The sequence below is a fragment of the Stegostoma tigrinum genome, chromosome 24, assembly GCF_030684315.1.
Source record: "Stegostoma tigrinum isolate sSteTig4 chromosome 24, sSteTig4.hap1, whole genome shotgun sequence".
Lineage (NCBI taxonomy): Eukaryota > Metazoa > Chordata > Chondrichthyes > Orectolobiformes > Stegostomatidae > Stegostoma > Stegostoma tigrinum.
In genome coordinates, this window is record NC_081377.1 from 5,356,842 (window position 1) to 5,380,348 (window position 23,507).

The 23,507-nt window shown below is 44.3% G+C and overlaps 1 long non-coding RNA gene across 1 annotated transcript in view; it reads left to right on the plus strand.

The window, feature by feature from the left end:
- LOC125465064 (uncharacterized) overlaps positions 1-23,150 on the plus strand; it is a 33,903-nt gene extending 10,753 nt beyond the window's left edge. Inside the window, exon 3 of the long non-coding RNA XR_007250165.2 lies at positions 20,339-23,150. This is a non-coding gene — a long non-coding RNA (uncharacterized LOC125465064). The remainder of the gene's footprint in view (positions 1-20,338) is intronic.
- The last annotated feature ends 357 nt before the right edge of the window (positions 23,151-23,507 follow it).

The window sequence follows — 23,507 nt, forward strand, 5'->3', positions numbered from 1 at the left end:
CTGGGCACTGCTTTCGTATCAGTTTCAGTCCAAAAGTTCAATGGTAACTGCGTTTAAATTGACCAATACTTTCCAGTCTGACAGACAAAAAATAATGGGTTAATATTCAAATAGAAAGATAAATCAATAGCAGTATAATACCAGGAGACTTCAGAACAGTCTGACTAGCCTGATACAAGCACATTAGATTTGCACTGCAGCCAGGTCCTAAGGAAATGCCAATGACATTGCAGTTTTGTGCCATCTCTCTCATTATCTGTTGCCTCATTACTCTTTACCCATCAGAAGTAGAGGAGGATGCCCGCTGACCTATTCAATCCACATCCCTGTCAGTGCAAAATCACATTGGACATCACAGTGTCGACCATCTTGCTGGTCACTGACATCAAAGTTAAAAGAAAACAAATCCTCATTAAAGTGCTTCTGTATGAATGACTCCCACCTGTCCTGCTGATTTGCCTCTATCCTAAGCAACAAAGGTGTCTTGTGGTGGTGCTTTGCTAAATTAGTGCCAACTAAACTCAACCATGCAAATAACAAAGTGTGGAGCTGGATGAACACAGCAGGCCAAGTAGCATCTTCGGACCACAAAAGCTCATGTTTCCGGGCTAAGACCCTTCATCAGAAATGGGGGAGGGGAAAGGGGTTCTGAAATAAGTAGGGAGGGGGGGAGGTGGATGGAAGATGGATAAAGGAGAAGGTAGGTGGAGATGAGACAGACAAGTTAAAGGGGCGGAGATGGAGCTGGTAGAGGAGAGTATAGGTGGGGAGGTAGGGAGGGGATACATCAGTCCGGGGTGACCAGCCAGGTTAAAGGGTCAAAATGAGGCTAGTAGGTAGGAAATGGAGGTGTGGCTTGAGGTGGGAGGAGGGGATAGGTGAGAGAAAGAACAGGTTAGGGAGGGGGGGACAAGGTGGGCTGGTTTTGGGATGCAGTGGGGGGAGGGGATGTTTTGAAGCTTATGAAATCCACTTTGATACCATTGGGCTGCAGCATTCCCAAGCAGAATATGAGTTGCTGTTCCTGCAACCTTTGGGTGGCATCATTATGGCACTGCAGGAGGCCCAGGGTGGACATGTCATCTAAAGAATGGAAGGGGGAGTGGAAATGGTTTGCAACTGGGAGGTGCAGTTGTTTATTGCAAACTGAGCATAGGCGTTCTGCAAAGTGGTCCCCAAGCCTCCGCTTGGTTTCCCCAATGTAGAGGAAGCCACAACGGGCACGGCGGATGCAGTATACCACATTGGCAGATGTGCAGGTGAACATCTGCTTGATGTGGAAAGTCTTCTTGGGGCCTGGGATGGGGGTGGGGGAGGAGGTGTGGAGGCAGGTGTAGCATTTCCTGCGGTTGCAGGGGAAGGTGCCGGGTGTGGTGGGGTTGGAGGGCAGTGTGGAGCGAACAAGGGAGTCACGGAGAGAGTGGTCTCTCCGGAAAGCAGACAGAGGAGGGGATGGAAAAATGTCTTGGGTGGTGGGGTCGGATTGTAGATGGCGGAAGTGTCGGAGGATGATGCGTTGTATCCGGAGGTTGGTGGGGTGGCATTTGAGGACTAGGGGGATTCTAAATTTGTGGTTATTGCAAGAGTGGGATGTGAGGGATGAGTTGCGGGAAATGCGGGAGACACGGTCGAGGGCATTCTCAACCACTGTGGGGGGATATTTGCGGTCCTTGAAGAACGAGGACATCTGGGATGTACGGGAGTGGAATGCCTCATCCTGGGAGCAGTTGTGGCGGAGGAGAAGGAATTGGGAATAGGGGATGGAATTTTTGCAGGAAGATGGGTGGGACGAGGTGTATTCTAGGTGGCTGTGGGAGTCGGTGGGCTTGAAATGGATATCAGTTTGCAGGCGGTTGCCCGGGATGGAGATAGAGAGATCCAGGAAGGTGAGGGATACGTTGGAGATGGTCCAGGTGAACGTGAGGTTGGGGCGGAAGGTGTTGGTGAAATGGATGAACTGTTCGAGCTCCTCTTGGGAGCACGAGGCGGCGCCGATGCTGTCATGTGGATTTCCCAAACTTCAAAATCTCCCCTCCCCCCACTGCATCTCAAAACTAGCCCAGCTCATCCCCGCCTCCCTAACCTGTTCTTCCTCTCACCTATCCCCTCCTCCCACCTCAAGCCACACCTCCATTTCCTACCTATTAACCTCATCCCGCCCCCTTGACCCGTCCGTCCTCCCCGGACTGATCTATCCCCTCCCCAACTCCCCACCTATACTCACCTCTATCGGCTCCATCCCTGCCCCTTTAACTTGTCTGTCTCCTCCCCACCTATCTTCTCCTTGATCCATCTTCAATCTGCCTCCCCCTCTCTCCCTATTTATTTCAGAATCCTCTCCCCATCCCCGTTTTCTGATGACGGGTTTAGGCCTGAAACGTCAGCTTTTGGGCTCCTAAGATGCTGCTTGGCTTGTTGTGTTCATCCAGCTCCACACTTCGTTATCTCGGATTCTCCAGCATCTGCAGTTCCCATTATCTCTCTCAACCATGCAAATAATTCCTTCAGGCATAGCCCCAAGCGCCCCCCACTTGAGTTCCACAGGAACCTTGCCCCAGGAGGACTTTTGATGCTGTACAATTTAACTTATAGAGCAGCTGCTGTTAGCTGTGGATTTTCCACTGAACTGTTTTGATACAGGGAGTCAGATCTTGTCTTGTGCTAATGTTGACCACAGCTGGAGACATGCCAGTGATTTGCGAGATGTGATTTTATGAAGCTTTTGATGACCGCGTTGATAATTTTATGGCCGTAATTTACCATATCTGTTCTTAAATAAATGATCTTTTAAGTAATATGAGATACATCAGGTACTTTATATCTCCAGGGCAAGCTCAGCATTAATTACTACCATCTATCAGTCGGCAATGTCATTTGACTAGTTGTTGTCTGAGAACTTGCATCTGCTCATTTTCTATTGGGGCTGTTCTGGGATGGTAATTCAATTTCACTAGTAAGTAATGCACATCGGATCCATCATCCAAACTCATGTTTTTTTGCATATTGTTATTGATCCCTTTTTGTCTTCAGATCAACCTTCACTCACAGCTAACAGCTCCTTGAACCTTATAGAAAGTGTTGTTCACAGGACACCTTATTGCTTGTGAGGGTCCTTCTTTAATTTCACATTTACCACCCTCAGTTGTATGCCTGACCCTTTGGCTTAGTGTTGTCTGCACTTATTGTCCTTGCACTTCACCAGAGCAAGTGTGATGTATAAACGGTGAAGGAACTTTCATTTAAAAATAAAAATATTGTCCTGCAAGATGTTGCTACAAAAGGCTGGTATTTAGTGCCCTTTGAAGTGATTTGAAAACTGCATTGTACATTTTGCCTACTTGAGGCTGTCATACACTCATGTGCCAGCAGTGGGTCTTTGCTCAGAAAAAAGTAATAATGGATCCATATTTAACAGCTTGTATAAATATAATGGTAAATCTCACTGGCTGACTCAGGAAATGTTTCTTTTCCTGGGACTTCACACCCATCACAGGTTGCCTTGAGAAGTTGAAGGTTTGAGTCAACAGTTTTTCTTAATATGCTGGTATCAGTTTGATGCATCTAGGCTTGCTAGTCTACTAGGCAGTTTAGTCACCAGTGTTGGTGTGGATCTCAGACTGGGCAAAGACACTCATTTGCTTTCTTCAAGGGCCAATTTTACGATAATTTGGCAGATTCCTGATCACTTTTTACTGATACTTGTCTCTTTTAATTTCCATATTTTTTTAAAAAACTGTAATATTTATCAGAACTGAATGAAAGATCATTGGCCTTAAATTCAGACTCCGTTCAGCTCTCTGCAAAGATGCTGCTAGAACTGATGAGACTGAGTTTCCCCAATTTTACTTCAGATTTGCAGCAGCTGCGTCATTTTCCCGAAAACCTCTTGGCCGTACAGCTTTGTTCACAGGCTGTGAACAAGCCTGCACTTTCAATCTAAGAGCGTAACATTTCTTTACCTGAATTTAATCTTCTGCCTCTGGTACACTTGTCACTGGACTGTACACAATGATGTTAGCAGAATTCCCAGCCCATTCCAGGGCTTATGAAAGGATCAATACTCTAGCAAACAGAATTTAATGGCTGAGCGATTAAATAGGCTGTTTTTGAAGGTGTAAATGAAAGAAATATGTAACTATCTAAAGCTGTAGTATTCGTACATTTTTAACTGAACAGAAATGGCTAACATGGAGTGTTTATGGATGATTCACGTCACCCACAGCTTCTTATTTACCCACCACCTCCACTGAATTAATTTATTAAAAATCTTGTTCTTGCTGACTTTGAATTCCGATATATTATAAAATAATGGTTTGCTCAATGTTTTCTGTGTTGATGCATAAATGGATGTTAACGTTTCACTCTCAAGATTTCCAGCTGCATTCAAATCCACACATCACCTGTCGGGGATCTGAGGAAGATTGTGTTCTCATTCCGAATTTTTGAAAATGCCAAAGTAAAATTAACTTCAATCTCTCCAAAGACCGCTGTGATATGGGAAAATATTACTGTAGTCGTGTGTTATTTGACACATGAACTACATTATTGAACAAGATTCCCCATGGGGCTTTCTTCTGCCAGGATCATGCTCTGCGTTTTATCAGAGTGACTCAAATAGCTGTGTTTAATTTTTTTAATGGTATGAATATTGAGTTTGTGATGGGAGCTTAATCTATTTTGGGTGACAAGGTAGCTCAGTGGTTAGCACAGCTGCCTCACAGTGCTAGGGGTATAGGTTCAATTCCAGCCTTGGTGACTTGGTTAATTTGGGATACCTAGTCGGCATGGACAAATTTTCAGCAGCGACATCATTTTCCTTAAACCTTCTTGGCCATACAGCTTTGGTCAGAGGCTATAGACAAGCCTGCACTTTAAATCTAAGAGCGTAACATTTCTTTACCTGAATTTAATCTTCCGCCTCTGGCACATTTGTCACTGGACTGCAAACGATGGTGTTAGCAGGATTCCCGTCCATACCAGGGATTATGAAAGGTTTAACAAACTGAAGGGTCTGTTTCTATGACTGCCTGCGTGGAGTTTGCACATTCTCCGTGTGTCTATGTGAGTTTCTTCTGGATTCTCTGATTTTCTCCCACAGCCCAAAAATACGCAGGCGAGGTAGATTAGCCTTGGGAAAAGCGGGGTTATGGGGATAGAGGTGGAATGCTGCTCTCCCGAGGGTTGGTGCAGGCTGATGGGCCAAATGGTCTCTCTCTGTGCTGTCGTGATTCCAAGAGTATTAGAAGAATTGAAAATTGAGCATTATTTCTTTAAGGCAGCCACTGTTAATATCAGTCTATCTCAGGGTTAGCCTGGGTCGGGGAAAGAGTAAAGCTGTTTCTCACCTTCCTGTTAAACGCACGTTGCTCTTGTACAGTGTATGTTTTGGCTCAGTTAGAAGGAATTGTCTCTCTGAAACAGCAGATTGTGGGTTCAAATTGAGCTCCAGATATTTGAACACATAAAGTCTCTTCTCAGCATCAGCTGTCTTAACTCCTTCACTGCCCCTAAATCCTCAGACTGCATGTCTAATGTTCAGTACACAATCAGTAGAACTTAGCTCGAATTAATGATTACAAAGACCAAAGGCATCGTGTTGGCCACCTTGCAAAAAGGCTACTCCTTAGTCAAGGACTCCTCCATCTCCCTGAGCACCGCAGATCGAACCAGGCTGTTTACAACATCAGATGCTATGATAAGATTCCAAGCGGATATCTATCCTATTAGACTGGCTTTTTCTACCACTATTATATTTGCCAATTCTGCACCTGTCTCAGCATCTGCTGCCAAGCTTTCCTGCATGCACTATTCTCATGCATTGTCTTCACACCTTCTCTCCGTTCTGAATTTAAAATCATCCAAAACTGTCTTGCTGTGTGTTTCAGCCGCACAGAGTCTCACTCTTCTGTTATCCTTGACCCACATTAGCCCCAGTCAAGCAACACCTTGATTTTAAAATTTTCTTCCTTCCTTTCAGATCCTTTTTTGACCTGAGCCCTTCTTGCTGCAATTCTCCCCAGCCCTGAATATATATGTATGTGTGCTCCTCCAAAGCTGACCTCCTCAGCATCGCAGATTTTAATCAGACTGAAATTGCTGACCACATCTTCAGTCTCCCAGGCCGTAAGCATTAGGATCCCCTCAGTAAACCTTTCTGCCTCTGCCGACCTCTCTCCATCTCTCCCTATGTCTCTGCACCTCACTCCATCTTTCCCGACCTCTCCCAACTCTCGCACCTCTCCCTGCCTCTCTTTACTTCTTTCCAGCTGTCCCAACCACTCTCCACATCTTCCCACCTCTCTTTGCTTTCCCTATATCTCCTCACATCTCACCATCTCTCTGCCTTTCCCCATCTCTCTGCCTCTCACCATCTCTCTGTCTCCCCACATCTTTCTGCATCTCCCCATCTCTCTGTCTCTTCCCATCTCTGTCCATCTCTCCCCATCTGTCCCCACCTTTCCCCATCTCTCTGACACTCTCCACCTCTCCCTGGCTCTCCTTGCTTCATGCCATCTGTCCCACCCACTTTCCACATCTTCCCACCTCCATCTGCTGTCCCCATCTCTCCCACCTCTCCCCATCTCTCTGCATCTCCCCATCTCTCTGTCTCTCCCTGTCTGTCTGTCTCTTCCCATCTCTCTGCATTTCCCCATCTGTCTCACCTCTCTCCATCTCTCCCTGTCACTTCCTGCCTCTCCCTGTCCTTCTCCATCTTGCTCCACCTATCTCCATCTCTCCCCTATTCTTTCCACCTCTCTTCCTCTCCCTTACCTCTCTCCATCTCTCCCCAACCCTCTCCATCTTCCTCCAGTCCTCCCCATTTCCCCCCCTTCTCTCCCTCTCCCCAATCTCTCTCCATATCTTTCTGCCTGTCCCCAACTCTCTCTGCCTCTGTCTGCCTCCTTCCCTGCCTCAAGATTGTCCTTTTTGACCAAGCTGATCACTAATAGCCCTTTGTGTGACTTAATGAGAATTTTTACTTGCTGACACTCCTATGAAGTGCCTTGTGATTGGCTTTGAAGAGTCAGTGAACAGGACTGCTAGCCTCAAACCTGAATCTTATTAATGTGGCTTGCCCAGTTCTGCTTCTGGTCAATGACAGCCCCCAGGATTTTGATAGTGGAGAATTCAGTGACAGAAGTGCTATGGTTTGAAGTGAATCTCCATATCCTTACATAGAAATGTTGGCCTTTTTAGTGACAGGACTCACTGTCATTGATACCGTTAAAGCACTCACTGATGCTAGTCTATCTTGCATTGCTCTCAGCATTTTTATCAATATGTGCTCATTGTTAAATATCATCCCTTTCCTTCTGCCCCATCACAGACAGGTAATGTAGTTACATTAAAAGCATTTTGATTGATGCAGCTCAATCAAGAAGACCTCTATTTCAAGCCTGCTGCTGGGGTCTTGATTGGAATGGGGTCAACTGAACTTTCTGTCAACCAGAGAAGAATTAACCAAAAGTCATTATCTGCACATTCAGAGGTGGGGAAGGTCTGGAAGATCCACTAATAAAAATTGGCTGGGCTTCCAAATGCCCAACTGAGTGCAACAGGCAGGCCACTTGTCAAATGTTTGAATTCTAGTTTTCTATCACTATCTGTTGCTCTGCACCCAAATACCAGCATCAATGACACTTGGAGTATGACAGAAAAGGTGTCCTGTCCTCCCTCAAATGACACATACCACAGTGGAGCGATTTAATGCATTTCTTCAAGTGTGGCAAGCAAATTCTTTTCAGACTTTTCCTTCCTTTGGAAGAGCCCTTTCTGAATTAATTATGCGCTTGTAATAACTTCAGTCTCAGAGCTAATAAAGTCACCTTAACCTCGAGAACAATGTGAGCACCCGTCAGAAATCTGCTGGGATTCTTTTAGGAGTTATCGAATTAATGGATGAAGGATAGCCAAAGCATACAATTTACTCCGGTGTTCATCAAATATTTGAGGCTTTCACAGAAGATTAAAGCTCATGGAATTAATGACAAATTAAGCAGCTGAGTTTGATAGGTAATTAGGAAAGATTCTCTCTCTGGTTGAACTAGTGGTGTCAACAAAGGGTAGCTTCAGATCCTGTGATAGACATACTGTTGCTAGAAGAACAGGAAATAATTTAATGCAACATTACTGCCGATGTCAAGTCTCATGGCTTGGAGATGTGTGAATGGGGAACCTGCATCATTAAAAATGGATTAAACAGATGGGCTAAGGAAAACCATAATGATATTGAATGTTGGTTATCTTATGGACCAGGCCAGACCCCCTCAATATATTTTAAGAATGTAACCTAAACTGTAACTTTTTTTCTAATTAAAAAAAACAAATGTAACATGCTGTGTTCCAGATGCAATTCGATTGGACAAACTACTCGACATGAAGCCAAGTACATTTTATTTAAACGCTATTGACGACACAAGAAAGAAGAACTAAGAATAATTTAACTCTGTGGGAAAACTGAACACAATTATAGATACAGTAACTATTGCAAATTAACTGTCCCAATACAGTCATATCCCATGAACACACCCCTCATCAAAAAGACAAATTCAGAGAAATAGATTTGTCTCACAGCTAACCCAGCAGCAGGCAGAGAGCCCAGCTTCTAGCTTAATTGGAGAGAAGTGACGAGGATGGTGAGGACTTCAATTGACAAAAGGAATGTCACATTGATCTCAACACCAATGGAGGAAAGGTGCCTGTCATCTCTCCTCCTATTCTCAGAATATGAGTAACAGCACCATGGTTACAATTCACTTTCGTCCTTCAAAGCACTCATGTACAAACTAAATAGATTTCTGGACAAGAGGGTATTCAGGGCCTAGCAGGTAGGCTAGCATCACCCAGGTAAAAGTGGGTGCCAGACCGTTCGTGGGCCAACTGGCTTTTGGCAGCAATTTACCAATTCTCTCTGTTGCTGATGTGCTGATTGTTAGATGCATTTAATTACCTTCATAGCTTGCCTCAACTTCATTATCTGCTGGGCAAATGCCTGTATTCTTGAACGATTTGTAACCATGAACAGATTAACACAGGCCAGTCTTTTAAATTGACTCAGATTTGTGGTCTAACAGCCAAATACAAAATGAGCCAGCCTTGAATGAGAATAGACAAACTCCACTGAGGGGAGGAGCCTGTACTTAAAAAAAGACCTGGTTGAACATCTGGTTGCTACCAACAAGTGCCAGTCACCTTTTGACCTTCACCCTTTGGCCTTATACTTGCTGACTTGCATTGGCTGCAGCACTACCTTGATTTGACAATTCACACGCTTCGATTCAAATGACCTTGCTCCTTCCTACCTCCGTATATTTACTCTGTCCTCTTGCACTCTCTGATTTCAACCTCTTCACCATTGATGGATGTGCCTTCAGCTGTTTAAACCATAAATTCTGGAATTTCTTGCCTAAAGCTCTCTAAATTCAAACTGGCCTCATCTAAACTAATATCTTCTTACATGGCTCAGAGTCCTTTTTTAATAATGACATCCTTGTGAAGTGCCTAGGAGTTTTTTTTTACTATGTGAAAGATGCTAAAGAAATGCAAATTGTTATTGTTGGCAGCTGCTGTTAAAGTAAGCGGTAAGAATTCGGGGTCATTCAAAACTAGATAATCTCTGAACTGCTGGAGCCTGAGTCAACGTAGCTTCAGCAACATGTCATCTCTTAGCATGCCTTTTGAAGAGTTTGGATAAATAAAATCTGTACGTGTTCATTCACAAGAGTATGGGCATTAAATTTCTACAGTATTCATGACTGTGCCATTGGCATCTTAGACAGCAAGCTAAGAATGACTTTGATTCAACAATCACCCGCAGAATGTGACCAGGTTGAATGATACAGGCTTATTCAGGTGGGGATGAATTCTGTGGAACTAGGTGGGTACTTCCTCCTCTCAACACCTTAAATAAAAGAGTGTTCAAAAAGGAACTGTTCCTAGATATTTGATCAGGGTACTTCTCCCCTGCTTTTTTAGGATGTACGTTTGGAAAAGGAATGGCATTTTAGCACAATTGAATACATGTGAGAGCTGTTTGTTTTTTTTATTTCTCTTTCCGTCCTTCTCACTTCACAAAATACACACTGATATATTCATTCACACAAACTTACAGACATGTGCACCCATTATAGGAACATCCAGATGCATTCCCTATCCTGTCTGAACATCACACACATAGACACACTCTCAGAAAGACAAAACAACAACACTCAGGCACACACAGGTTGAAGCACACACACACATATAGATGCAGACATATGGACACACACACAGATAGATACATATTCACACACAGATACACATATACACACAGGCACTTCTACATAGATACACACATAGAGATGTATCCACACATGGATGTATTCACACAGGAACAGACAAACTCAGACATACATACTGTGTATTTGTACAGATGTGTCTGTATATGCGTGCATGTGTACACACACAACACATATACAGACACATCTGCACAAATACACACAAAGACAGAAGCACATCCAGACGCACAGACACACATAGATGTATACACACACAGACATGCCCACAAACAGATGCACACACCAACACACACATACATAGATCCACATAATCATACACCCACACACAGAGACACACCCACACAAAAATACTCATCTACAGATACACACAAACACAACTAAACACACACTTTCCTCTGTTCATGCCTATCCTGGTCTTTACATTCATTAATGTGTTTCTGCACATGTGTACCCCCACCCCTCCCCCAATATATTGCTTTGTCATTTTCTTTTTTGGTGTCTGTCATTCTCAATTGTTCAATGTCACATTCAATTGGTCTATGCCATTATTTCCCTGTGTTATAGATTCAGATGTTAACTCTCCCTCTTACTGTCTATTTCTTCTTACGCAAACACTGGCCCAGCTCTTCTTACAGGGAAACAATCATTGTGCGTTGGGACCATGCAGTGAGTACTTGGTAATTACTCAGAAAGTGAAAATCTTCAAAAATGTCCCAAGTGTTGCATCTGATTCAAAGACTTCACACAGTTCTGACTGACTCACCTGGAGACTTATCCAGGAAAGATCAGTGTGTTAAAACTTGCTCTAACTCCTGATAAAAATGACTCATACTCCCAAACTCACCAATGATTCTCAGCATTAAATATGTGATCCCTCATCCCAGACTCAACCCTAAGCCCCAGACCCAAACCCTAATTCCCTCCTGACCTCTAAAAATATCTGACATAATCATAAGAGGCACTGATGGGCTGAGTAGCAAAGATATATTCCCTAGGGTGGGGGTGTTCAAAACTAGGGGACATATTTTTAAGGTGAGAGGAGAAAGATTTAAAAAGGACATGAAGTGTAACTTTTTGCACACAGACTGCAGCAGTGGGTGGGTGCAGGCACACTTATATTTAAAAGACATTTGGGTAAGTACATAAATGGAAAACATTCAGAGAGATATGGGCCAGGAGCAGGCAGGTGGGACTGTGGTGGGCATGAATTGGTTGGACTGCAGGGTCCTGCTTCTAAGCAGTATAACTCTAATGACTCTATAAACCAAGAAGACTCCACAGACCCAACACATAATCTCTAGCCCCCACTATCCCTGCCCATCCTGTGGACCTGAAAACCCCACCTTGCTTTGACCAGAATCTCTGTTACTAACCACAATGTACCCAACACCGCCCCCCCAACACCTTCCAACTACCTTTCTACCTTGATCCTCAAGCTACATTTAGTGCCCATCTACAGAAATACCACTTCATTACTCCACTCATGTTAGCTGTATCTGCCCCTCTTCCCCAGCTGCACGTCTCCCCTACCTGCACCTCGCACCCACCTGGAAATCTATTCCTGTCACCCAACTGGAGCATTACTGGGCCATCTGCCACCGTCTTCGCTCACCTATTAAACAAACTAACCTTCTCTCAAAGTGGCTTCACGCCATTTAAACCACAGAATATAGCAGCTACTGCAGTAAGGGGCAAGTGTGGTTTCAACACCGACCCATTTCTGTCCTGCCTGTGTGCGTTGCTGGACAGGGCCGGACTCCTTCAACCAGAAATATAGACCATAGGACATAAAACCGTACAGCACAGGGAATGGGTTCTTCAGCCCATGACATTGTGCTGAACATGACACCAAATGAAACTAATCCCTTCAGCCTGCCATTGGTCCATACCCCTCCATTCCTACCCTATTCATGTGCTGATCTAAAAGTCCCTTAAATGCCCTTATCTTACCTGCCTCCACCACCACCCCTGGCAGTGCATTCCACACTCCTACTGCTCTCTGTTTAAAGGATTTGCCCCTCACATCTCCTTTGAAGCTTCCCCCACTAGCCTGAAATGCATGCCCCCCAGTATTAGACATTTTAACTCTGGCAGAAAGGTTCTGACCGTCAACCCTATTGATGAATCTCATCATTTTATCGACTTCAACAAGTCTCCCCTCAGCCTCTGCTGCTCAAGAGAAAACAACCCAAGTTTTTTCCAGCCCCTCCTTATAGCTCATACCGTCTAACCCAGGCAGCATCCTGGTAAACCTCTTCTGCACCCTCTCCAAACACCCAACATCCTTCCTGTAATGTGGTGATCAGAATTGAATGCAATTCTCTAAATGTGGCCTAAGCAAAGCCTTATAAAGCTGCAATGTGACATCCTGATGCTCGTACTCATTCCCTGACAATAAAGGCAAGCATGCCAAAAGCATCCTTTACCACCCAGTCTACTTGTGTAGATACTTTCAGGGAGCAATGGACTTGAACCCCAAGATCCCTCTGTACATCATTGCTGTTCAGGGTCCTGCCATTAACTGTATACATTTGATCTCCCAAACTGCAGCACTTCATGCTTAAATAACGAAGTGTGGAGCTGGATGAACACAGCAGGCCAAGCAGCATTTTAAGTGCATAAAAGCTGACGTTTCGGGCCTAGACCCTTCATCAGAAAAGGGTTCGTTCTGATGAAGGGTCTAGACCCGAAATGTCAGCTTTTGTGCTTCTAAGATGCTGCTTGGCCTGCTGTGTTCGTCCAGCTCCACATTTTGTTATATCAGATTCTCCAGCATCTGCAGTTCCCATTATCTCAGAGCACTTTGCCCTTACCCAGATTAAACTCCATCTGCAATTTCTCCACCCCCGATCTATATCCACTGCATCCTTTGAAAGTCTTCTACACTATCCAAAACTCCACCAATCTTAGTATCAACTGCAAACTTACTAACCCACCCATCTACCTTTTAATCTGAGATAATAAAATGTGAGGCTGTTGGAGGGTCCAGGCCCGAAACGTCAGCTTTTGTGCTCCTGAGATGCTGCTTGGCCTGCTGTGTTCATCCAGCCTCACATTTTATTATCTTGGAATCTCCAGCATCTGCAGTTCCCATTATCTCTGATACCTTTTAATCTGAGTCATTCATATACATATATATACATATAAACAGCAGAGGTCCCAGTACGGATCCATGCAGAACATTACTAGTCATAGACCCCCGGCCTGGAAAACACCATTCCACTACTAACCTCTGCCTTCTATGTGTAAGCCAATTCTGAATACACATGGCTAAGTCACAAAGGATCCGATGCAGCTTAATCTTCTGGATGAGCCTACCATGGGGGACCTTGTTGAAAGCCTGACTAAAATCCATGTAGACAGCATCTACTGCTATACCATCATCGATCTCCTTCATCACCTCCTTGAAAAAGTCCATCAAGTTAGTAAGACATGACCTGCCCCACACAAAACCATGCTGACTGTCCCTAATTTGCCAATATCTTTCCAAATGTGCATGAATCCCATCCCCTAAGAATTCTTTCCAACAGCCTCCTAACCACCGATGTGAAACTTACTGGTCCGTAATTTCTCAGATTATCCCTATTTCCCTTCTTGAACAGAGGGGCAACATTAGCTACTCATCAGTCCTCCAGGAACCTCCACTTCTTTCTTGATCTCAAAATGCCCTAGCATATTAGTATGCTCCACACAAATCTCACTAACCTCCATATCCTTCTCCTGGGTGAATACCGATGCAAAGTGCTCATTCAGGATCTCACCTACCTTCTCTGCCTCCAAGCACAAGTTCCCTCCTTTATCTTTGAGTAGTCCTATCTTCTCCCTTGTTACCCTCTTGTTTTTAATGTATCTATAGAATGATTTGGGATTCTCTTTAACCCTACTTACCAAAGTCATTTCATGGCCCCTTCTTGATCTCTTAATTCCCTGCTTGAGTTCTTTCCTGCTTTCGTTATATCCCTCAGAGGCCGTGTCCGATTTTAGCTTCCTAAATGTTACATATGCTTCTTTTCTCCTTTTGACTAAATTCACAACCTTCTTCATTATCCAAGAGTTCCTTACATTGCCACCCTTAGCGTTCCTCCTTGGAACATGCCAGTCTTGAACTCTCCGCAGATTTTTAAACTGCTACCACATTTCAAATGTGGACTAGCTTGATAACAGCTCCTTCCAATTAACATTTCCTAACTTCTGCCTAATACTGATGTAATTTTTCCTCCCCTAATTTAGTAACTTCCCTCAAGGTCCTGACTTATCCTTGTTGATTGTTATCTTAAATTGCCAGGAGCTGTGATCACAGTTACCGAAATGCTCTCCCTCTGAAATGTCAGTAACCTGGCTAGGTTCATTAACCAGTACAAGGCCCAGTATGGCCTCCCCTCTCGTTGAGCTATCCACACTGTTTCAAGAAATCCTCTTGAATGCACGTAACAATTTCTGCTCTGTTTGAGCCTCTTGGTCTAAGGGAGTTCCAATCAATGTTGGGAAAGTCAAAGTCACCCACTACGACAACTCTGTTTTTATTACCTTTCCATAATCTGCCTACATATTTGTTCCTCAATTTCCTGGTGGCTGTTGGGGGAGCATAGAGCATAATTCTATCAGAGCGATAACACCTATCTCATTTTTGAGCCCGACCCTTATTGCCTCAGTGGATGAACCCTCCAGTATGTCTTCTCTGTGTGCAGATGCAACATGCTCCTTGATTAGTAATGCAACTCCTCCACCTTTTTTAAATTCCTGTCTGTTTTGTGTAAAACAATGAATCCGTAGAACATTGAGCAGCCAGTCCTGATCATCTATCAACCAAATCTCTATAATGGCCCCAACATCATAGTCCCAAGTACTGATCCAAGCTCTAAGAGTATCTGCCTTATCTTTAATACTCCTTGCGTTAAAATAAACACACTTCAGCTCATTAGCGCCATTTCGTTCATTTACATGTCTCTGCCTGTCCTTTCTCTCTGATTTACTGGCCCTGACATCTACCTTCCCCTCAATCCCTCCACTTGCTGACCTGCTGCACTGGTTCCCAGTACCCTGTCACTCTAATTTAAATCCTCCTGAGTAGCGCTCATGAACATCCCTGCGAGTGTGTCAGTTCCCCTTTAGTTTGAGGCCAACCCTTTCCTCCTTTACCCCTGACCCAGAAGGGGTCCCGATGATCTAAGAACCAGAAACTCTGCCCCATGCACCAGCTTCTTAGCCAAGCTTTGATCTTTCTATTCCTTGCCTCACTAGCATTAGCACATGGGAACATTCCTGATCCAGATAATTAGCTCCTTGAAACTCCTTGAAAGCTGAGTCAGCAAACTTTTATTGGCTTTAGCCTAGGAATTTCACCCCAGGTCGGAAGATTTGAATCAATTAATTTGATTCCCATATTTTAGCAATTGCAAAATATGCCTGTCTTTGTATCCAATAGCCTCTTACTCTTTATATGGGCCATGATTCGTTCCCTCAATTCTCGTGTCCAACTTTGTAGCTCATGTGTTGTCTCGTTGTCTGTGTCTCCCTCTATCTCTATCAGCCTGGTACAATAAGCTCTCAGATTTTCAGGAAATATATGATATTAGTGTCAGCCCATTCACAGGAGAAAAGATTACAACAATGAGGTTTGCAGGCTCTGTCATGGTGCAGGAGCACAGATTTATTGGAACCATGACCTGCCTTGGCAACTTGCCCAGTTCTTCTTAGTAAGAAAAGGCAGCCAAATAAAGTGATTTCATTCCCACCGAGTGACTGTTTGCTCATACATTCAGGGATTTATGTGGTGGTGATGATTATTACTGTGTGTCAATTATGGTTTGCCTTGCCCCATTAGTCAAAAGGTGTGGGTCAAAGTTCCACTCTTGTGACTGGAACATGTCAGCTGGCATTGTGGATCAGTGCTGAGAGTGTAGTGCTGTGTCAGTGGGGCTTTCTGTCAGAGCACTGGGTACAATATACTTGGATTTTCAGAAGGCCTTTGACAAGGTGCTACCCATTAGACTACTTAAGCGAACCAAAACCAATCATGCTAGAGGTAGTATATCAGCATGAATAGAGGATTGGCTAACTAAGAGAAGACAGCAAAGTTGGGATAAGGGAGTCATTTTTGGGATGGAGACCTGTAACTAGTGGAGTGCAACAGGGATCCGTGCTGGGGCCATAATTATTTATAATGCATGTTAAGAACTTGGATGAGGAAAGTGATTCTAGTGTGGCCAAGTTTGTGGATGACAGAAAAATAGATTGGAAGGCAAAGGGCTAGGATAACACAAAGAATATTCATACAGATACAATAGGAACTGCAGATGCTGGAGAATCCGAGATAACAAGGTGTAGAGCTGGATGAACACAGCAGGCCAAACAGCATCAGAGGAACAGGAAGGCTGACGTTTTAGGCCTAGACACGAATTATTTCACACAGATACAGACAGGTTAAGCGAATGGGGAAAAACTTGGCAGTTGGAAAATGAGGGAATCTGCACTTTGGCAAGAAAAATAGAGGAGTTGAATATTATTTAAATAGAGAAGGACTGTAGAAAGCTATAGAATGGAGAAATTTGGGAGTCTTTAAGCATAAAAGAATAGGTGATAGCCTTGTGCTGTTATCACTGGATTATTAGTCCAGAGACACAGGTAGTGTTCCGGGGACCTGCGTTCAAAGCCCACCATGGCAGATAGTGGAATTTGAATTCGGTTTTTTTTAACATCTGGAATTAAGAGTGTAATGATGATCATGAAAGTATTGTTGATTGATGGAGAAACCCACCTGGGTGACAAATGCCCTTTAGGGAAGGAAAGTGCCATCTTTACCTGCTCTGGCCCACACATGACTCTAGACCCATAACAATATGGTTGACTTTTGGCAATTAGGGGATGGGCAATTAATGTTGGCCCAGGCACTGACACCAACATCCCAAAATGGGTATTTTAAAAGTTAGTGCCCAAGTTCCGTGGTAATATGAAAGGCAAATAGAATATTGGACTTTATTTCAAAGCAAATGGAGTATAAAAGTAAGGACATTTTGCTAAAACTATACAAGGCACTTGCCAGACTGCAGTTAAAATACTGTCAACTGTTCTGGGCCTCTTATCGAAGGAAAATTACACTGTGATTGGAGGCAGCCCAGAGGTGGATCATTTGGCTGATAGTAGGTATGGAGATATGAGGAGAGGTTGTCTAGGTTTGGCCTGTACTCAGTGCAATTTAGAAGCCTGAGAGATGACTTTATTGAAGCACACAAGACTCTTAAGGAGCTTGGCAAGGTCGATGTGGCGGAGGTTCTTTCCATTGTCAAAGAGTCTAGGACCAGAGCACATGATCTCAGAGTGATGAGTCATGTCTCATTTACGACAGAGATGAGAAGGAATTCCTTCTTGCTGAGATTTATAAATTGGTGGAATTTTTATTGCAGAGGGCTGTGAAGGTTGGACTATTAACAATATTCATAGCTGAGGCAGGCAGATATGTAGTCAATAAAGGAAACAATGGTTATCAGCAAAAGGTGGGAGAGTGAGGTTGTAGATTATCAGGTGAGCCATGATCTCATTGAAAGGGAGAGCAGACTTGATGGGCTGAATGGCCTACTTCTGCATCAAGTCTTATAGAGACATCAAACCCAGACTCTGGCTGTCCTCTAGATGGACTTTAAAGATCCTGTGACACTACTTAAAGAAGAGCGCATTCGTTCCCCTGATACCCTTGGCCAATATTAAAAAATCACCATAGATCTTCAGACAGCACCTTCTGAGCTCATGACCACTTCCGTCCAGAAGGACAAGGGCAGCAGATACATGGGAATGCCACCATCAGCAAGTTCCCCTATGAGCCACTCACTGTCCTGACTTGGAAATGTATCACCATTCCTTCAATGTTGCTGGGTCAAAACCCTGGAATTCCCTCCCTAATAACAATGAGGGACAACCCACATCAGGTGGACTGTAGCGGTTCAAGAAGGCAGCTCAAGGGGCAACTGGGATGGGCAATAAATGCTGGCTAGCCAGTGATGCCCATGTCCAGGAGTGAATTTAAAAAGCCCTCGACAACACTAAAACAGATGGCAGTGACAATAAATACCAGAAACACTCAGCAGATCAGGCCAGATCAGCACAGAGAAACAGAATTGACATTTCATGTTTCATCAGGAAGAGGAAGGGAGATGGATAAAGAATTGTAACAAAGTTCTGTGATGGAGTGGAAAAGATTATGTCACAAAAGGGATGGTTGCAAAAGGCAAAAAGTGCATTGGAATGGGACGACTGAAGGAAGAAAGAGTGATTCCAGAGCAGTGTCAGGTGGGCATTGAAGAATTATTTTAATCAGTCTAATAGCTACAACATTGAATAGATCTTCTGATAGGAAGACAGTCGTTGTAATAGCAGAGATTAGGTTTTTGTGTCAGGAAAGCCACAGGAAATGCCTGGGAAGTTGAAACTTTTGATGGGGAATTACCCAGAATCTGAAGACTTCTGAAATGGTCCCCAACTCCAGGTTAGAGTCAGAAACTTCAGAGGACTCTGACTGATTTACACAAACAGACAGGGGAATTTCAAAGATTGAAACCTGCTCTAAGTCCTGGGCAGCAATTAAACTGACTCCTCTCTTTGACCAGCCACAGACAGTCAAAATACCTCCAACTGGCATGCCTCCTGCACTAGCCATCCCAACTATTCAACAATCTGATATACAACCTGAAACCTGATATACTGCCCTCCACACCCAGTATACAACCCCTAAACTCGGCCTGCTACCCTCACACTGACCATTCTCTCACCTGGCGCCTGAACATCACCCTCCATCTACCCTGTCCCTACCCCTGCATTTCCCTCACACACTTCTCTCAGGATCAGTCAGCGGCTTCAGGACCTTCACTCCTGAACTATGACAGGTATTGTCTGGAAATGGGAATGTGGTTTCAATATCGATCCACTCTGCTGCTAGCCCTGTGAAATCCTGCATTGCACTGGATTGCTTCTCTCAATATGTGTTGGTCTGGGCCATTAGCCACTCATATACATTAGAGGAGTCTGTGGGACATCCTTATGCATAAATAAGCTGCATTTCAAAAATGCCTGTAAAGGTCTTCAGGATGTTCTGAGATTGCAAGCAGCACTACACAAATTCAGAGATAGTAGGAACTGCCGATGCTAGAGAATCTGAGATAACCTGGTGTGAAGCAGCATCAGAGTAGCAGGAATGTTGACGTTTCGGGTCTGAAGAAGGGTCTTTACCCGAAACGTCAACTTTCCTGCTCTTCTGATGCTGCTTGGCCTGCTGTGTTCATCCACCATGTTACTACATAAATGCAAGTGCTTTTGTTTCTCAGCTTAGAACATGAAGTCAATTTATAAACTGCTCAGAGTCAGGAAGTTTTAAATTATTTAGCAAAGTTGCATGTATGCTGAGCGATGGACGGAAGTCCACTCCTCAAATAAGCCAGTCCCTGACCTAGAGATACTGTGGGCAGGAGTCAGAGATTGTGTGAATATCTCATCACTTTCTCAGAAAAGCAGCACTGTTAGTGCGCTCTCATGATCAATATTCATCCCTCAATCAACTGGTTTTTGCTTAGAATAATAGATTACCCATCATGAGTTCCAGATTAGTATATAATTTTGTGGTTTATGTAAAGAGTATCAGATACCTTTACAGGGGCCAGAGTCAAGGGGTCAAGTAATATAGAGAAGTTATGTGCTGTTTAACTGAAGGTTTATATTGATTGACTTAGATTTTACTGTCACGTGTACTCAAGTACAGGAGTGCAAAATGTATAATGTCACCACACAAGGCATCATCTTAGGTAACACAGTGTGGAGCTGGAGGAACAAGCCAGGCAATGTCACAGGAGCAGGAAAGTTGATGTTTCGGATCGGAACCCTTTCTACCAAGGCACAGAAACTTAAGAACATGGTTTAAAGAAAGAATAAAGTTAAAAGTTAAACTTTGCAATAACTATAATACAGCAAAAAACATACTAAATAAAACTCCGAAAGTCTGCAACATTTAACTTGTAAGCTTAAGTGGACAATAAAGAAATAAAGCTGAAAGTTTAAACATGATCATCTTTCTTAAGTGTTTTGCTACAGTGGGACGGCACTTCGAGGAGTCCAGGAATCCATACTGAGACCACACCAGGCTGCCATGCTGGGCCGAGAGACCACAATTCCAGGCCGAGAGACCACAATTCCAGGCCGAGAGACCACAATTCCGAGCCGATAGAGCACAATTCCAAACCAAGGGAAGACAATGCCAGGTTGAGAGGCCACAATTCCAAGCCGAACGACCATGATGTCGGGCCAACAGACCACCACACTGGACTACTGAAAGATCACCACAGCAGGCTGTGCATCCACCATGTTGTTTAGGGCAATTTATGCTTTTTGTGATCCCAGGTAAAATTTGTCGAAAGAAAGTCAAGCTGGCTGGCAAAACTGATTGGGTCCCTGGGCATTGGTAACATCTCTGGTCCTAATATATTCTCCTGATCATCTTAATGCAGATTGGACAAACAATGCAATTTGATATTAAAGATTGAATAGTGCTGTGCTGATTCTGGGCTGACTTTAACGCAAAAGGCTGAAGCAGTGGAGCGAGGAGTAATGTTTTCGAAGCTGCCATACAAACAGATTAGCTGGTATGGTGCAGCCTCAAGGGAGCAGAGGAGACTGAGTAGTTCAGAACATTATTGAGAGAGGTTGCAGTGCAAATAGACTACAGTTCACTGCAATACTCACTACCTATAGTGGTTAATGATGCCCAAAGAAACTACAGTGTGTCAATCAACTTGCTGATAATGGCAGTTTTGTCAATACCCATCAGAAATCACTGCCTGGACAGTGAAAATGCTTGGATGTTTTCAAAAACAGACATAAGTGGAAATTTCTAAGAGATATTTACATTGCTTTGAGATTGTCCAAAGGGATTTGTTCACTGACTGTTTACCCACCTGTTATTACCTGATTCTGTTTGTGTAGAAGGATTTCGAGGTCAGCCTGCAAACTAACATCAAACAATAAGCAGACAACTACCAGAGCTCCTGACGAACACACATGAAAAGATTCATTTGCTTCACTGGCCACTCACCCATTCTATTACTTCTTCTACATATTGAAGGAAGAAAGTTTTCCCTTTGATGGAGCATCGAGGGCTGGGGGCACAGGTTTGAGGTGAGGGGCAGGAGGTTTTAAGGTGTTGTGAGGAAAAGTTTTTTCACCAGAAGGTGGTGGGATTCTGGAACTCACTGCATGTAAGGTTAAGGATGTTAGAAGCAGAAACTTTCTTGATCTTTAAGTAGTATTTAGATGCGCACTTGTGATGCACATGGAAGACTGTCATCCAAGTTTCGGAAAATTGAATTAGAATAGTAAGGTGGCTGTTTTTGACCAGTGCAGATGTGAACGGCCAAAGGGACTTTTAGTGTGTGCTGTAGATCTCTATGACCCTATGATTTCTGAGCTTGCTACAGGCTCCTGCTCCTCCTGCTGTTGTCCTCACCTTCTGATGTAGACAGCCGCAGCAAGCGACATGCCAGCAGCAACAGAGCCCATCACTCTCGGCGGGGAGAGGACTTCAATGGGGAACAGGTAGCAAATCAGCTTTGACCAGCATCTGCCCCTAAGGACCTCTGTTGCATAACAAATGGGTGTTGAAATAATTGTCAATTCAATGTGACAATGCTTACTAAGTGGCCTCTTCATATATTAACATCGAGTGAAGACGGACTGTGACCGTTGGTACATTGAACTGACACTGTCTCCACCCACCCTGAGCATTGTTCCAGCCATTTCTACACCTAGTGAGGGGCAAGTGAGGGCTGAGAACACAGCCCATGGTTGACACTGTCTGCATTAGGATCTGCTGAGTGGTTAGATACCCCACTCTGAAGCTTCCATGACCCCTACTATCTCACACTGCTCCAACAACCCACTTCAATCCATCATCGCCATGTGGAGACACACCACATTGTACTTCGCCTACAGCTATCCTCCCTGCCCTGCCGATTCCTGGCATTACACCTGGTAGATATCCACCTTGCTCTTTTATGTGCCCTGTATGGAGGTCATGATGCTGGCCACTATCAATAATGCCCCTCCCATAGCCTGCCATACCCTCTGATGCTGTTTGACAAAGCCTCAACTCCCCTTGAGGTTCCTCCTGCCACCATTCTTAACTCTACCACTTAAAAGGGATTTCCTGCTACCCCAAAAGGATTCCCTTACACCCTTCTGAACGATGGATGACTAGACCCCCAAATCTGTATCCACCCCAGACTTCTGACTGACCTTGATAACCACCCCTATATGTTACTGGCTGACCCTCTTACACTGACAGTAACTGACCATGTATGATTCTCCTGACTTCTGCTGGAGCAGACCCTGCAGGAATGACCACTGCACACTCCCCAGACTGCACTGGGACACATCCCCTGTCTGTGCCAGTCCTAAATAAACAACTGACCTGTGGACCGCGTGTAGACCATCCCTGTGGCTGACAATACTTGGACCCTTGACCCACAACACTTTGACTGACCTGTAGATTAAGCTTCACCACTTTCCCACATGGCCATTTGGTTGAATACCCAGGCTTTGCTAGCGGGCAGCTGGCACATGTTGTCGGTGTTAGATTGATGTGTCAGTGTGCTATACAGCAAAACCCTTCACCAGCCTCACAAACATATCACTCACTGACGAGCAGCCTGTCTGTGTGTAGGAGCTAAGGAAGGCGTCGAGATAGCAGTAATGATAGCCTTTGGCTCTGGCAGAACCACAAACATGTCAACAGGAATGGCACAGCGAGGGGAAAGGCAGGGCAGATGTGCTCTGAGCTGTGCACTAGGTAAATGAGCACAAAGAAATCAAACTCTGAGATGCCAAGATAATGAAATGTGAGGCTGGATGAACACAGCAGGCCCAGCAGCATCTCAGGAGCACAAAAGCTAACGTTTCGGGCCTAGACCCTTCATCAGAGAGCTCTCTGATGAAGGGCCTAGGCCCGAAATGTCAGCTTTTGTGCTCCTGAGATGCTGCTGGGCCTGCTGTGTTCATCCAGCCTCACATTTCATTATCTTAGATTCTCCAGCATCTGCAGTTCCCATTATCTCTGATACAAACTCTGAGATGCCATCTGGTCTGATCCTTGAGCAGGGAGCCTGCCCTTGCTGCAGCCTTTCATTTGCCAGTGCACCCTACCATGCAAGTTTGTGTTTACTGCCGGTAGATTTCAGTGGTGCCATGCTGGTCATG